General features: G+C 40.2%; 2 long non-coding RNA genes across 2 annotated transcripts; both read left to right on the top strand.

Annotated features, from left to right (window-relative positions):
• Positions 1–3043: 3043 nt before the first annotated feature.
• Positions 3044–11403, top strand: LOC139684949 (uncharacterized). The gene is made up of 4 exons (XR_011700002.1): positions 3044–3132; positions 6957–7092; positions 9103–9270; positions 11216–11403. It is a non-coding gene; the product is annotated as an uncharacterized lncRNA (long non-coding RNA).
• An 803-nt stretch (positions 11404–12206) lies between these two features.
• LOC139685102 (uncharacterized) lies at positions 12207–14102 on the top strand. The gene is made up of 3 exons (XR_011700029.1): positions 12207–12353; positions 13089–13205; positions 13888–14102. It is a non-coding gene; the product is annotated as an uncharacterized lncRNA (long non-coding RNA).
• The last annotated feature ends 2721 nt before the right edge of the window (positions 14103–16823 follow it).

Raw genomic sequence — 16823 nt, 5'->3', positions numbered from 1 at the left:
GGTGGCCTTACACGGCCACACCACCTCTGCAAAGTTCAGAAATCCTACAAGCCCTGCTGACTTGTTGGACAAGCTTAATGCATTCATGGCAATGTTAGTCTGCTAATGGTAATCACATTCCCAGTAGAAAACATGTCCAAGTCTTGAATGGTTTAAGTATTTTACAGCACACTATGTGTTATTTACTTCGCTTTTCCCAGCTCACTTTTTTCTGTATGTGGAAGACAAACCTGAAGGGACAAATCTTTTGATATCTTTCCAGTGTGGAGAGAGTGGAAGTTGTTTTCTATTTCTGTGAAAATGGTCAGAATTTTGTTTTGCACACTGATGGGAAGAAACCTGTTCCCTGGCTTGCTGTACAGGCAGAGTTAGAGGATTCTCTTCAGCTTAGTCTGCATAGATATGGACTAAAGGGATTTTATAGCAGTGACTCCACAGAGCTGCTGAGTTCAATAATGTCAGTAATTATCCCAACTTGTAGCTTGATTCAAGTTCTGAGTGCAGAAATTGAGTTGAGGAGCAGCTCAGTTATTTCCTTGTAATGCAGACTTCATCATTCATTTTTTAAAAGTAATTCAGTTTGTAGACAAAAGAAAATCCTTTTCAAAGGAGCAGAAATTAAGATTACTTAGTCTGTGAGGCTGTTTCTAAAATGTCTGATTTTATTTGAAGTTCTAGCAATTAAAACCACACCAAAATACTAGCCCTATGTATCATTTCCACAAATACACTTAACTGTTTCCATTGAGCTGGGAAAGAGAGGAGATTGGTGGAATGTACATTTTAGGGAAAGATTTCCTATAGGGAAATGGCTGATTTTAGTATTACCACAGAAGGTCACATTCACAGTGCTTTTGGAGCCGAGACACGTTACCTGGTGGTGAGCAAAGACAGGGTCTGAGGTTGGGTAAACAGTTCCAATGACATGTGCTAATGTATTAGACTTTAATAACCTGTTCTGATTCAGGCTCCATTCCCCTGCTGAGCTCTCTACTGCTAAACCTCGAAAAAGTATCTTTACTGACTTATTAACTGAAGCACTGGGGGGTGTTTTAGCATGTCAATGATGCACTGTGGCAGAAATTGAGGGCTGTGGAGGCAGAACTCTGCGGCTCCAGTGACAGGCTGAGGGGCCAGCCCTTGGACCCTGAGTCCAGAGCTCACCGAGAGCAGCAGCTCGTGAGAGAGCTTCAAGTAAGGCCTTGTGACCATTGCTAGTAGTCTCAGCAAGCACTGACACCCTGACCAATTTCATTTCTTAAGGGATGGAATCTCCTAGCCTGGCTTGGAATGCCACATGCCTGATTAACAAAACATCCAACATCTCTTTCACATAAGAGGAAGTTTCACAGGTGGATGCTGCTTATCCTGCGAGTTTGAGTGAGACTGAGGTTTGAAAAGCAGCTGGGAAAAGGTTTCTGTCATGTGAAAATACTGCTGCCAATGTGGAAATGTAGGGGCAGTATTCGTGCAGGATTTTTGAATCTTTCTTCTGAAGTGGGTTCAGCAATGAAACTTGTGGGATGAGGCAAAGGTTAAGCCTTTTGACCGACCTTACTGTGCAGTAAGTTTGGTAAGCTCTGTGCTGTTTTGGATTTTTTCTTTGGTGGGCCTTTTGTGGAGGTCTGTTTCCAAAGTCTTCTCTGGGTGTGTGAGATGATGCAAAATGTAAAATTATTAGAATGTCTGTTAATGTTTCTCTCACTTGAGTGCCTCTAGTCAAAATGCAGTTTCCCACACTTCCTGCTTAGTTTTCCTTTCCCAAATTCAGTGACTTCACTTGTATTTATACAATCTTCAGTGTATGTGTATTAAACGACTTCTAATATTAACTACTTTTCTTGATCTCGGTGATGTCACTTGAAGCCCAGAGTCACTTTGGGGTGCCTTTTTGTTTTCAATTTAATCATCAGTCAAAATGAAAAGATTTTTTGGATAGAAAACAGTACAGTTAAAATCACATGGGAATTTCTATTAGAGCAGTTCTGGAGTTCCTGCTTTTGCTGAAAGTGTTTTTCCAAATGAAATCCTGTGTCCAAACCTTTCTCTGGACATGTGTATGTGGTGATTGTCTTTGTGTTTGTTGAAACTTGAAAGGAATTTTTTCAACCTGGAGAAATTAAAGAAAGAAAAAGTTAATTAATAATATAGACCAATTCCTGAACTTTTTGGAGGCATTCCAAGTTTCCAAGGACATTCTTAGCATAGTCATTTTTCTGCTTTCCTCAGTTTTGTAGGAATGGATAAGAAAGACATAGCAGTTTAATCCCATTTTGGTTAAACTGTGTATGCACATACAGGTTTATGTCCATCTGTAAAATGAGATGTAGTAACTAAGCAAAGTATTCAGAATATTTACTAAAAGAGAACTTCCTGATAATTGGTAGACAAAAAACATAACAGAATAGTTACAGGTGAAGGAACCCAACAGTGAAAAACAAAACAAAACAAAAAAACCAAAACCAACCAACCAACCAAACCAGAAAAAACCACAAACAAACCAACCAAACCACAACCCAATTCATGCTTTAAAACATTACAGAGCTCAGAGATGTTTCCACCTTAACTGGAAATCAGGTGCCAAAGCCAATGTATTTTTGAGGAATTCTCTATCTCGTCCCTGAAATTGTACATGCTGTGTTGATACCCCATTGTGTTTTGGAACCCAGAGGCTGTGGTTCTGTTGCCTCAGGTGACAACCTTAGTGAAAAAGCAAAGAGGAAGGAAATAGATCCATTTTTTTAACTTGGACTTTTTGCTTTCAGAGTCCAGCTGCAGTTTTTATTATTAAAAGTGCTTCAAGAAGATAATGCTACATCCATTTCTTCAACTACATAGAAAATGTTCTTTTTAATATTCTAGATATGTAAAAGATGTTTTTAGAGTTATTTCTTGGTATGAGTTTTCCCAGTTCCAAAGTGAAAGTACTTCACATATGACAGGCTGATGTGTGGAGTCCCAATATCCTGAATGAGGAGAGTCATCTCTGTGTCTTGTTACGTCCCTCTGGATTTCAATACTTTCCAAATGTACTTCTAGGCAGCTACACAGAGAAACAGAGAACTGGAAGAAGAGGTTGCAGCAGCGAGAGCAGCACAACTGGAATGCAAACACACTGCAGAGATGATGCAGGTAAACATTTTATTAAATATTTTCTAGAAGTTTACAGCAAAACTGTTGGAGTTGTAAAGGCCTAATCTTCCAAAAATGTTAAGACCACTTCCTTGCTTCAGTGAAAACTCTGAATAGACTTTTGCAATGAGTGTCAGAATTTTAATATGTCAAAGAAGAGAATAGAAGAGTATCTTCTTTTCAGGCAACTTTAAAGTTACTACAATGGTTAAAAAAAAAAGTCACATTCATAAGATTGAGAATGCCCAGTAGCATTTACACTGTGAGGGGAAAGGAAATGTTTCCCAATAGTTGGAGTGAACGGGCAAAATGAGTCAGTTATTTTCTTATTCTTATGGCCTTCTCGATGTATGGGCACTGAAGTTGTTGAAGTAATGATTAAAGAAGTAGAAATTATTTAATTTTCTTAATTTCCTCCCTACTTTTGCAGCCTACAAATGAACTGGAAGGGGAACACTCCTTCAAGTTAGGGATTTCTCTTTGGGGGATGAATAACTGGCAAGGTTTTCTCCCTTGGTTAACTGCAGGAACAAGCTCCATGTGTGCTTTGCTCTGAGTGGAAGTGTAGCCTTTATTGTTAATTCCACGCTTTCACGAGTCCACTTCAAAATTTGAATTCCCCTGGAAGATTTCCGAAATATTAATAACTGAAGATGCAGACACCACCAAAGGAGAACAACAGCTGCCTTTGGTCAGCAGAGCTTTTGATCTCTGCTGTATGCATTACTGCATTTTTGCAGGTGTTCTATGCTTTCTCTATGTGTCCTTCCATAGAGAATTTATGGAATATTCTTAGCTGTAAAGCAGAACAGAGCAGACAACATCACTGAAGACCTTGATAGCTTTTCCTAATTTGCTTTCATTGCTTTCTTACCACTTGGTAGCTGAGAATTCAAGAACTTGAAGATGCTTTGAAGGCCGAGAAAGGCAGCCCAGCAGAAGCTCTTTCAGTGCCCAAAGATATCAGGAGAGATTTCAGAGAGTCAGAGAGTGCACAGGAGAGAGAAAAAGATGTGTAAGTTTCCCTTGAAAGCCATTGCCAAATGGCAGTAGACAGCTGGAGTACCACTCCTGCTTTCCATTCCCTGTAATTTCATGCAGCAGAAAAGAGAACAATGGAATGCAATTTGCCAAAGCAAGGCAAGGGTTCAGAACCTGACCATCCATTAACAACAGGTCCATAGCAGTAACCATGGGTATTGTGCATGGGTAGAAATAGTAAGTGATCTGCCAAAGTTAAAACACTGAAACTAATTATGATGGGGTCCAGTCTCTTGTGATGTTTGGGAGGAGTGTAGGAAAACACACCTGAGAGGTTTAGAAGAGATGGGTTTTCTATAGCCGCTTGTATTATTGTGAGAACCATGTTCTCCACTTCAGTCAGCTAGATGAATCTCTAAGGCTCCTGTCAGGAACTTGCCAATCATTTACAGTGGATAATCTTTGTTTTCCCCTTTTCAATAATTGGAGATATCTTTAATTGGTAAAAAAAAATCAGAAAAAGGGGTCCAGTGTGAGAGAGCAGATAAAGTGACATGGGATACCTTTCCTGCCCAGCCCAATCTGCTGTGTCTGTGGCAAGAGGAGTTTTGGTACTTGGGTGGATGTAGTATGCACAGCACTGAGTCTTCTTCTGTGGCTGAATCAATTCTATACTGGGGTGAGAAAAAGTCACAAAGGAGAACGGTGTTGGAAGACAGAGAACTAGAGAAATAGGTGCAATAAAGGATAGTCGCTGGGGAAATTTGGGGGAAGAGGAGGTTTAAGAACATTAAAAAAGGGTGGTATGGACAGTGGGGGCATGGGAGTAGACTCGAGGTAGTAGAACAGGCTGGAAAAGACCAACTTGGACTCTCTTTCAGTCTAGGATTCTATGGGTCTGTAAACATAGGTATTTATGTTGACTTACGCACACAAGGAGTAGTGGAGAACCCAAGAAACTGGTTTTCCTCCAAGGAAGGAAGTTTGTGGCCTGCGAGAGTCATTCCAGATTCATGATTATGGAGGAAAGAATTTTCATGCTAAAAAGTGGTGAAAATGTTTGAAATACGTTATGGCAGTGATCTAAGGTGATGCGTCAGGAAGAATTTGGTCTTGCCAGCTGGGAAACTTAATTAGTGTATTTCAAGATTTTCTATGGCAATCAAATAACATCAGTTAGTTGAACTGTAGTCTCCTCGGACTGCCTGGTGATTTTTACTTTCCACATGAGTTCCATGGCAGCAACACAGGCAACACTGAATTAATACCAAGTGATTTGATTTTCCTTGAACTGGAGAAGGCCTGTACCATTGATTTGACATTTTATTAGGTTTTTGTTGTTTTGTTTTAAGAAAGTTGCTTTGTGTTCTAAACAACTTTGTTTGGAACAACAATTGTTGGATCCAGAGTTTTCTGTAACAACCTACACCTATGAGCATTTTAGTGTGTGAATATTTTTCCCCCTCTTTCTGGCAGGTTTCCATATTTGTTTTTCCCAGAAAATATGGAAAAATTTCTACTACAATTAGGCTCTTTCTCTTCCCTTCATTCTTAAAAGTTTTCTTGGACTAATGTTCTTCCAGTGTTTGTTCCTGCATTATTTTTTCCCTTCTTCCAAGGTTTAATATTCCAAGGTTCGTCTTTCTGTTTCAGGTTGGACCAGCCAAATTCAGCATCCTCAAGTTCTATGTCTTTTTGACTAATGCTTGTTGATGGAGTAGTTTTCAGTCTAGAAAAATTTCTTCTCTCTTGTCAATGTGTAATGAAAGTCAGTGTAGCTGTGTTCTGTCAGCGTAGCTGTGTTCTGAGAGACAAGGGACAGTAGGAGAGATAAAAGGATAGCAGCATTTTTAATGGTAGCTAAAACATCTGTTTAGGAATTTTCCAGGCCATTAGAACCTTACAAGTTTGACCAGAAGATCTCATTTTTCATTTTTAGAACAGTACTGTCAGTTAAAACTTGTGAAAATCCACAAGAAGGAATCTTCCAGCTAAGTCTCTGAAAGACTAGTTTTGGATAAGAAAAGAATTTATGCCTACTTAAAGCATCCGTTCTGTCTCTTAATTAGATCTGAGAATAGTTTTTGTCTCACATACAAACAGTGCTTTTCACTTCTTGCAATCATCTGTTGTTTGAGGCAATTACTCCAGTCAGCTTCTGCCAACTGAGGTTTTGAAGTCAAATTATCTTCTGGGATTTCATGGAATGCAGACCTTTCCATGGAAGTTAACATAGTTGAAGCATTGGTGGTTTTGTTTGAGGGAAAAGAAGCAGCTTATCCTGAGTTTTCTTAGTCTAGACACCCAAGTATCCAGAGCACAACCAAGACAGGTGGTGAAGATCAAGCTTTTTCTGAGATGAACACGAGTATCCTGAGTTTCCTTGAGGGAATTCTGTGGGGTACTGCCTCATCTGATTCCTGTGCCCTTTTCCTTCTTTGCAACATACGAGGATCAGTAACCTTGGGGAATGTAATTTTCATTGCGTTTGATGACTTTGTCTGTGCCTGCTTTTGATAAGTTGGCTGCTTTGTGTAGGAGCTGGTCCATGTGTCCTGTTTCTTAGATGTAATTTAGAGGCCATATCCAAAGAATCAATTGAATTCATGACTGGAAATCTACCCCAAGGCTTGGTAACTGAGACGAACAGAACCACTTCATGAAAAGTCTTTCTTAGAGGAAATGTATGTTTCTTGATTTAAAGAAAAAATTCAAGCAACTTCAGAAGCCACACAATGTGCTAATGTGACATGGTCCATAGCCATTGGCTATCTTTTAAAAGTATACAGTATACTTGACAGAAGGAATTTTGATAAAAATGTTTGAATGTGGAAACTTTCCAGATTCCCAAGAGAGCGTTTCCCATCAAGCAAGCAAGTGAAGGAGGTGACTGAGGAAAAGAAGAACATCTTGGACCTCTCTGGGAGACAAGACCTTGCCAGAGACAGCTCCAGGGTGTTACTGGAGGAAGGTTCAATGGTAAGACAAAAGGCCTGGGGCACTCTCTGTTTAGCCTTTTGAAACATAGTGTGAAAATAATCTGCATTTGCTGTGCTGAGCTGTGGAAGAACCCTGCCACTAGGATTTTAGTTCTGTTCCCTTTTTTTTTCAAAGATGAGTAAATACAGCTGATACCTCGGAGAAGCTCACTGGAGAATGTATTTTAAGTGATAGAGTTATTTGCAGAAAGCAGTTATTTTAAAAGTGTGAATAGGAGTAAATTGTGTTTGCATCCCTAATGAAGAAGGTATTTTGTAGATATGGATGACAATTTCTTGTGTCTTTCTACCCAAATTTTTTTGTCAAGATTTGTTTAGCTCCTTGTAGACTTCTTTATTTCTATTTCACACAACTTTTTGGCTTTAGTGCAAGTATTTGGCTGCAAAAAAAGGCTTGATATGTGCTTGTTTTAAGTGGCAAAGCAGAGGGTTCCTTCCTCCTCCCCCTCTAGAAAATCTTCTCTTCTGTCACTGTGTGGCAGCATTTGCAGTGTTTCTATGCTTAACAATATACAAGTTTTTTGGGAATGACATGGGAATGTCTCCCCTTCTCTCTCTTGGAGCTCTGAGTGTGGAAGGGAAGTGTGGTCTGTTCCCTGCTGCTGGCAGGCATTGGAAATATCAGGGAGCAGGAGCAGAGACCTACATCAGAGGGGCTTCACATTGGTTGGTGTCTCCTGTTCAGCTGATGGACTTATTTCATGCATTGTCTTAATGTTATCCACTGCTCAGGCCCATTGGGAATTAACAAAGTGAGAAAAAATAAAATCAAAATCCCCTTTGATTTCTGGGAGAATAACAGCTTCTCCCAGGCAAACATTCATATGTTAGAAGACCTAGGCCTAGTTAACTTGAAGAAGTCGTTTGATCAGGCACAAAAGGGGAACAAAGAGCTAAAAGCCACTGTCTGCCCTAACTACAGACAGCAATTATTGTTATTCATGGCTACAAAACACAATGCCAAGCTGAATGTTCTCTACCAGAAGCCTTAGCCTTTGCCAGCTCCTGATGTGATAGGAGTTTCCCTTGGCATTGAGTATTCCTTACTAACATGTATGTTACACCTGACAGGAATGCAGGACCAAATTCTGTTCATGGGCAAGGTTTCTGATAGTGAAAACAGCATCAAAGGGTGTATACCCAAAATTAACGTTATGTTACTGAGAGATAAAAAAAACAAAAACCAACAGATTACCTCCATTAAAAGAACTCTTTTATTCATAGAGCCAGTTGTTTTAATTGTTTTACTGAAAGAATTTCAAACCACGAGACTATCTTGAACAGGAAAAACACACCACAGGTTTTCCTGGAGAGTTTTATTAGTAGTCCCCTAGGAGATTAGATATTTATTCCTGGGATGCCTTTGTATTTTTCCTGAAGACTTTTTTGTATTTTCAGAGAAGCAGGAGTGCCTGAACGGGATCTTGTTTACTCAGTTTGGACCGCTTTTATTTTTCTTCCCCAAAGGCTGGCCTTCACTATAGCCATGCGAAAATATCAGTGTGTTCTCTTTCCTTCATCAGTTAAATCCCACAGGCCATGTCTCATTCATTTACTTTGATTAATTTGTAGACAATTTTCAATGCGCAGATGTTAAGAGTGGGTACAGTTTGAATGTCTGTGGGAGTGTTAAGATGGATGAATGAATTGCATCTACTGATGGCATGGAGGGTTTTATCTCTATCAGGTAATGTTTGTGATCCCTGCACGACTGGCCTTTATTTCTGCACTTTATTTTTAGACTATGTCTAATGAGACAAATGTTGTAAAACCTCTTTTTTCTCTCTGGCTTCCATATGTATGAGTGCAAATACTAAGAAGAAATTGAGGAACTTTATAAAGGTTTGAGAATGAGCTTTGTGGGCCTTGTTTTCAGCTGCGTGCTGCTTCCATGACTACACATGTGGTGGATCACTTTTGCTTCTAACAGTGCTCAGGTACAATTCTGATTCATTTAATTCATACGGTTAATTTTTCTTTTTCCTTGAAGGGGGAGATGCACATCCTCTGTAGCTTATGCCAGTGTTTGGTAGAAAGGTGTGCGCTTCCAAGGCAGCCCAAAGGAGCCATGGAGAGTTTATCTCAGGCACAGCTCTGTGCATTCCTGTATGACGCTATTGATGCCCTGGTCTTGGACTTCAACAGTGCTCAAGATAAGGTAAGTGTCCTTAGGCACCAGCTACCTCTGTTAAAGTCAGTGACATTTGTCCACATTGCATTCTTGTTTAAAACAGCTGATATTTGTCTTCTTTCCAAAAGAATTTGGACGTTAATAATTGAATACCATTAATTATGGCTTGTCTGCAGCTCAGTTTGATGATTGACGTCTGTAGGAAGTCTCCAAGCTCCACTTTCTGTGCAGGACATTGTAGCAACACTATCTGATATTAGTCCAATAATTAAGATATTATTATAATTATCATATCCTCTATTATATTATAAATAATAATTAATAATTATTAGACCGAAGTAAGAAAAAAATTGCCTTACTGTGAAGCAATTCAAGGAACGTAATAATTTACAGCCATAGAGCAAGTTTTTATTTCTCCATCACTCCAAGCAAAATACGCTTACGCCAGGAATACCATCTTGAAATTCTGTGTTTATGATTCGGAGGTACTATTTCAAAGAATGCCAGTGGGGAGTGTTTTGTTTAATTGTAATTTTGCATGATGACATTTGTAATGCAAAACACCATAGGAAATACCTATTTTTGTAAATCATACCCACGTTTCTTTGAGAGAGAATCTGTACTTTTCTGAGCGATTTTAATGTGAGTGATCTTACATGGCCTTTCTGCCTAGAAATGCCTGAGGTTTTAGGACTTGCTTTAAAAAGCCAACTGGCTGCAGAGACTTAGATATGCCACTCTTCACGATTTCAGTTTGTGTTCTGGTTCCGTCAATGAGGCCAATCCTGCAGTCGAGTCCCAAGATCTGTCAGCCCAAATAGTTAGTTCCATATGCATGGAAGGGAAAAGCCCTTTCAGCCATTTCTGCTCTTCTTGAATTGCGACCACTCCTCTGGCCAGAGTGAGGGACAGAGTGTGGTTACACTGAACAGTTTTAAATCTGCCCCTCATTTAATAAATACCCCAAGCAGACAGTGAAAATTACTAAGGAGGGGTCATCTAAAATCTGGATTATGCAGATATGATGTACATTTCTATTTCCCTTTTGCAGCAGAGGAGTAAAGGGAAGGGAGTGGATATTGTAGGCAGTGTTTGTAGGGCTGGTGTCTTACTGCTTCTTGCTTCCTAATGCTGTTATTGAGACTGTGAGGTCTCTAGGGCTCTTCTTATGTACGTAGCAGCCATTATGGCATTTTGGGCTGTGTTGTCACGTGTGCTCTATGTGCTTTCTGGAGAACAAAATTTTTCTCCCACGGTTCTGTGTGATGTGTCTGGAAAGTGTCTTGCTGATATTTTGTAATCACAAAGTGAAAGTGCATTTAGAGCAATCTAAAATGACCCCTGTTATTCTCCAGTTACTTTTCACTCTCTTTACAGTTGTATTCTTGAAACCTGTTTCAGTTAATAATGTTGTGAAAAGAGGAAATAGATATGCCTTGTTATTTGAGGCTTACTGCAACTTACTTCACCCAAAGAATGCTGTATTTGACACAGATTTAGGGATTGGAAGTCTTAGCACACAGAAAAATCTATTTCTGGAGCTTTATGTTCCAGAGTCTTCCTTAAGTTTTCTTCTTGCTTACACTTACTTTCTTTCTGCTTTGTAGAGCAATGTTCTTTCTGAAATTGGAGCATGTATTTGCCCATTGTTTGGTCACCTCATGAATCTCTGTTGTGGGCAACCAGGTGCTGTTGGACCTCCTCTGGTCTGTCACAGTACCAGTGATTGTAGTCAGGAGTCCGTTTGTAGTTGAAGATTGTGGAAATTTTCTTCACCCTTCTGATTTGGTTTCGCATATCTGATTCTCCAACTGTTTACCAGAATAGACACTTTGATCATCACTACTAACAATTTTTCTGACTTTAATGTCTTATTTGAATGTGAGAAGATAATTTTCTTTTAGCTTCTGTCTAGGTAGAAATTGTCAAGTTAACACATTTTTTTCTGATTTTGTTTGTTTGGATCTTTTAGCTGATATTGCTGGAACAGGAAGCAAAGAAAACTACGGAAAACATACATGCCCTTGAAGAAGATCAGCAGAAACTTGCTGTCCTAGTTCAGCAGGAGGGACCAGCTAACCCTGTGTGGGGGTGATCAAAGCTGTGTATTCTACCCCCTCTATTCATTCCCCAAGGTCAATGGGCCATTAGCAGCAGCTGCCCAGGGAGCCATTATCACCTTCACACCCAGCCTGAGGGGGGCGGAGCTGCTAATGGGCCATCAACAGTTCAACACCCCCTGGCTCCCAGAGTTAATCACCCATTGTGTGAGTCCCCGCCCAGGGGGAGGGACTGAGTGCTCCCTGAGGGTACATAACTGGTGGGTAAGAAGACCTCGGGAACTTCTCTTCGGATCCAGAGCAGCAGCAGGACCTCGACAGCAGGAGATCACCGCTCTCGCCCAGACCACAGCCCTCGCCTGCACCAACAGGTTTTTCTTTTCCTTTTGCTCTGGACTTGGGGGAACCACAGGGGTCTCAGCACAAGGGCAAACAAACCCCCTTGGGTTTGTGCCCCAGGACACTGGGTTATACTGCTGGGATATTGTGAGTTGAAAGCAATTTCCCTTGTGTGTCAGTGTTGTTATTGTAATATTATTATTAAATTTTAGCTCTGACTTATAATCTCTCTCGTGGTGAGTTCATTTCCCCTGCTGGTTCACCTTCAAACCAGCACACTTGCACATGAAAATGCTTCCCTGAGAAATGAACTAACAAATGCTGAGAAGGAGTGTTCACCTCTCCTGGCAGCCTGTTCACTGTTGTCAGGTGCCCTGTGTCCTCTCTATGGCCAACTGTGTGCTATGTCTTGCCAAAAAGACCTTCTTCAGGATCAGGTCAACAGGAATCTATTACTCAGCCAGAAGATTCTACTTGATGATCTCCCTGCTGAGGAGGAAAACAATCAAGATGCAGACAGACGATGACAAAGAAGAGCCAAAGCCCTGGTTTATGTGTTCCGAAGAGCTGCAATTGTGGTTTTGGCAGCCAACAGACTAAGAGCTGTAGCCCGGTGCTCTACTTCCCTTTTTACCTGGACAAGTGGCTTAGAAGGAGGCACTGCAATTCAAGTTTGTGTGGGAGAATCCGAAGGCAGGCGGAATGTGTCACGTAAGCTCCTTGTTTCCTTCTTTTGATAAGCGTTCTGTCTAATTCCATGCTTGGTGAAGAAGCAAGAGCAATGTTATTACTACTGGAATGTAGAGACATATTTAATGAATCTTGACAAATGTAATTTCTGGATTTATGACTTTTAGGTTTCTTGAGAAATGTACTTTCCCCTAAAGGAAATGCTTAGTCTGTTAAGCCTTGCAGGTTAAGTTGCAACCACACACGTGAACTCACACTGTTTATGTCCTTGATATCTGTGTTAAGGATTTCAGAACTAGGTGTTACTGCATTTTCTCTGTGGTCAATGCCTTCTAATGTTCCTAGGGGATTAACCATCAACATATCTTTTGGAAAGATATTTCCTCTTTCATTTTCAAATCTTTAATTCCTACCACAAAAATTTGCAAAAGCTTGCTTTCTGATTCAGGTGAATACTGGGATAGGATTTCTAATTTTTGTTTAGAGATTGTGTAGTCTGTTTGTCCCTTTCTCTTACCAGACCAGTCTGTGCTTCCCCCTACAAGGGGAAATGGTATCAAAAAGATTTGGCAAACTGGAGATTCATCTGCTTTTTTGTTTTAGAGTTTTGAAAGCGTGTTTAATCCAATCTAAATTGTCCTGACTAGTTGGTGGCTTCTATGCTTCATTTTGGTCAATTTCTCAAACAGCTGGAGACAGTAGTGTGGCCCCTCTTAGTGATTGAGTGATATCGATATTTGCAATTCTGTTTCATAGGTTATACAGATGAAGGAGCTGGTGGCCTTGAAGCAGTTTCCTGGTTAACCAGTTCTAACCTCCATGCTGCAATAATCAGTTCCCTCTCTGAAGTACAAGATGTCCTTAGCAGAACAGGTACTGTTAAAAGTATATTCTTGTAATAGATATATTGGGGGAAAAAAAATCAGGGTGGTTACAGCACTTCCATTTTCAGGATTTTTCTTAACTATTCAGCCTTGTATCTCTGAAGAGCTGTACTGTTGGGATAGATTAATTTTATTTAATTAGCGACATTTTATCCTTTCACTCTACAAAATGACAAGGCAGAAGGCTGCAGAGTGCTTTATTTGCAGTGAGAACTGATAGAAGCTCCCTTGGTCCATCTGCATTGTTGCCATCCCTGGGTCTTTGTTAATTGTAGCTTGGAAGACCTAACACTTCTGTCACAGAATAAAGGATATTCAAGGAGGGATAATGTATGTGAATAAAGGGAAGCAGCAGGACAGAGATAAGGTGATAGTGCCCCAGAAGGCTAAAGAGTAAACCGGTTCCAGAATACTGCCATTGGATCAAGTGTGTTTCAATTGGGTTTCAGGTGCTTTCTTCTCTGCTCATGTTGCTTTCCATCACTTGAACTTAAATCCTTACAAAGCAAAGTTTGAACTGTGTTTCAGGTTCCAACTTCTGTGTTTCAGAATATTTTACAGGGTTCTACAGGGTTCATACTGTATAATTGAACAAGAATCAGGTATTCCACTGGTAGAAAAGGACACTAAAAATGTACCTGATGGTTCTGGTTTGTGGTTGTTTCTTAAAGTTCCAAACTGCCGGCTCTCCGGAAGCTCAGTTATCAATGCAGCCAGGAACTGCTTTGCAGAACTTATGGACAAGCTGAACTTTCTGCTGGGGACGGTTCCAGTAAGTGACCCCAGGTGCATTACTTACCTGGAGAGGGACTCCTTGATGCACAGGCTGGCTTGTGGCCTTGCCAGAATAAACAGCCAGGCACTGGATGCTGGACTGTACGACAGACTGCCCAGTACGGTAAGCACAGTTACACTGCTGCCTTATGGAAACAGAAGGGTCACAGTGTGAGTGTTCCAGGGAGGCTCTCCTGATTGTACCCATAGTTTTGTCTCAGGTTGTTTGAGTCCATTGCAAGGAAGTCAATCAACAATAGGGACAATCAGAAGCGAATTTGTAACACCCAGAAGCATTAGTGCATGAATAGAACTTCTACTGTGAAAGGATTTTTAGAAGAGATGTAGTATATCCAGGGGAAAGGGTTTTTTAAGTTCTATCAGAATTGTATCTGCTTATAAGAACAAATTTGCTTTTGGCTTCAATTAAAAGTCAAGGTTCTTTTTTCAAAACTATTTTTCTGTGTTCTCATCTTTACTCTTGTTTCTTTCATAGAATCATAGAATCAGCTGGGTTGGAAGAGACTCCTGAGATCCTCAAGTCCAACCCTTGATCCAACCCTACTTTGATTACTAGATCATGGCACTAAGTGCTATGCCCAGTCTCAGTGAAGATAACCTTCTTTCCTTTAACCAGAATAGAAAACTCTTTGTCTTGTCTTCTGTCTTTTATTGTGGGCCTTATGTGAAACTGGTGCTTCCTTGCAAAGAGAATTTGCAGTAACCTTTAGTAGGTGAAACAGGTTGACATTTTTGCACTTGTGTCTGTCTTTTAGTGAGAGAGGACAAAATGACAGTTTTGTTTTCATTTTCTTGGGTATCAGCTGTGATTTATGTTATTGCTCAAAGAGCACATTTTATAGCACATTAATTTGTTTCTGTTTGCTAACAGAGAAACATAGCATGCCTGCAGCAGCGGGTGTGTGAATACACAAGAAGACTTCGTCTATCAGAGGAAGAGTGCTGCTCACTGCACCTACAAGTTGCAGAATCCAGATGTAATCTAATTCAGATACTAAAACATGTTGAAAAAGTCAAAGAGCATTTCAATACATTGCAGCATGTAAGTATATTTGATTTAAAGATCGTCTTGCTCATACATAAGAGAACTTCCTTTTCACATGTTTTTGCTTTGTGTGTCTTTGAAAAACAAGTATAAAATCAACCTACTCCTGACAGAATTTTCCAGAAAACTCACCTTGTGTCATGAAACTAGAAGTCAGATGTACTTAGAAATATCTCCTTTCCACTGGAGTTTCTTTTTCCTTTGTAGAAGGAGGTGCTCTGTGCAGGTTCCATATTTGGTCTTCAACAACCCACCTTTTCTTCTCTCTGTGGAAAATGTTTTTGTGACTTACATACCCTCAAAGGATTTATAGTTTCCATTTCAACAGAGTAAAGTCAACTGGAATGGGAGCGTTCAATAAGGATGTTCAGGCGAAGTTTGTAAAGCATAAATACAGCAGTTTAAACTCTGCATGGACACTGCTGCAGGTTATGATAGACATTTTACTGGGTCTTTGACCAGGAGCTATATGCTGAGATAGTCAATATGAATTTTAGTGGGGCTGTTTCCTTGAAGGAGTACATTTATGGGAGGGGAAAAAACCCTCTCCTACTTTCTCAGTTGCATATATGCACCAAATTGCTCTGAGTCTTTGCTCTCATTGATTGACTTACTTAAACATCATACTTTCACTGACCTGTAAGAGTACTGTCTGACAGAAGGAGGAAAAAAATAAAAGCTTCCTTAACCACTTGAAGCCACAGTAGCGCGAGTAATGGATGTTGTGCTTGCGAGATTGATGCCATTTGGTGGGTTGTCCCTTTGATCCCTGTCATGCTTATGGAACTGTGCCTTCAGTCCTTCTTAGAAGGAAAGAAGCCTGTCTTGCCTGAGCATGCTTCAGGTTCCCTAAGCTCCTTCTTACTTTCTATAGGTTGTGTTCAGAGCTGAGCTCACATTTGAGCTGAGAAAGTGAGTGGATAAGGGTCCTTAGTCTTGCTTCACAGGGGCATAGCATAAGTGAAACACTTGTGTCCCAGAATAGGCAGCGTTTTCCATGGCTGTGCCCAGTGTCGGTCCTGAAACCTAGTTGGTAGACCTGTCACTGTGTCCCAACCAAAACACTTCCAGACAGAGAATATTCCAAGCAGAGAATCCAGCCCCCATTCTCCTTCCTGTTCTAGCTGGTAAAGTGGATTTATTTTTTGGTTTTAACTCAAATGGACAGGGTTATTTGTTCTTAATGAGTTTTATTACCATACATTTCCTGGACAGTTAGGGGGAATTGTCTCATTTTAGATTATCCTGCAAATGCAGATGATTTTACTTGAAGAATTATTCCTTCCTTTGGGACCGGTTTTGGGAGGGGAGAAGGTGTCCAGGAAAGTGCTTACAAGGGTCAACAAGATACACTGATCTGTATATATTTCCTTCTAAATACTGATGTTTTGCAATCATGATTGCTAATGTGAATACAATCATGAATGCCTAGTTTTTACAGTACCCTGAATGCTCATTAGTAAACTACAGTTAATAAACTGGTCTGCGGTTTTAATGTTCAGTCATGTATCTTCATGCTAAAGAACTCAACTATTGATCTTTAGCGTGGACTTGTTGGAAAATTTGTTATGTTTGCAAGTCAAGCAGGTAAACCAGTGAATATAGTTACAGAATCAACTACAATTTATTTTTCTTTTCAGGAAATGACCACCCAAAGCAATATCCATGAAGAATTAAACAGTGCTTTGCAGCGTGAGCATGAGGCAATAAAGCTTGTAAGGGAACAGGAGCAACAGCGAAAGGAGTTAGAGAACAGACTCCAGTTGC

This window comes from Pithys albifrons, chromosome Z (assembly GCF_047495875.1).
Source record: "Pithys albifrons albifrons isolate INPA30051 chromosome Z, PitAlb_v1, whole genome shotgun sequence".
NCBI lineage: Eukaryota > Metazoa > Chordata > Aves > Passeriformes > Thamnophilidae > Pithys > Pithys albifrons.
Note: the sequence above shows the minus strand (reverse complement) of the source record. Positions and strands in the feature narration are given on the sequence as shown.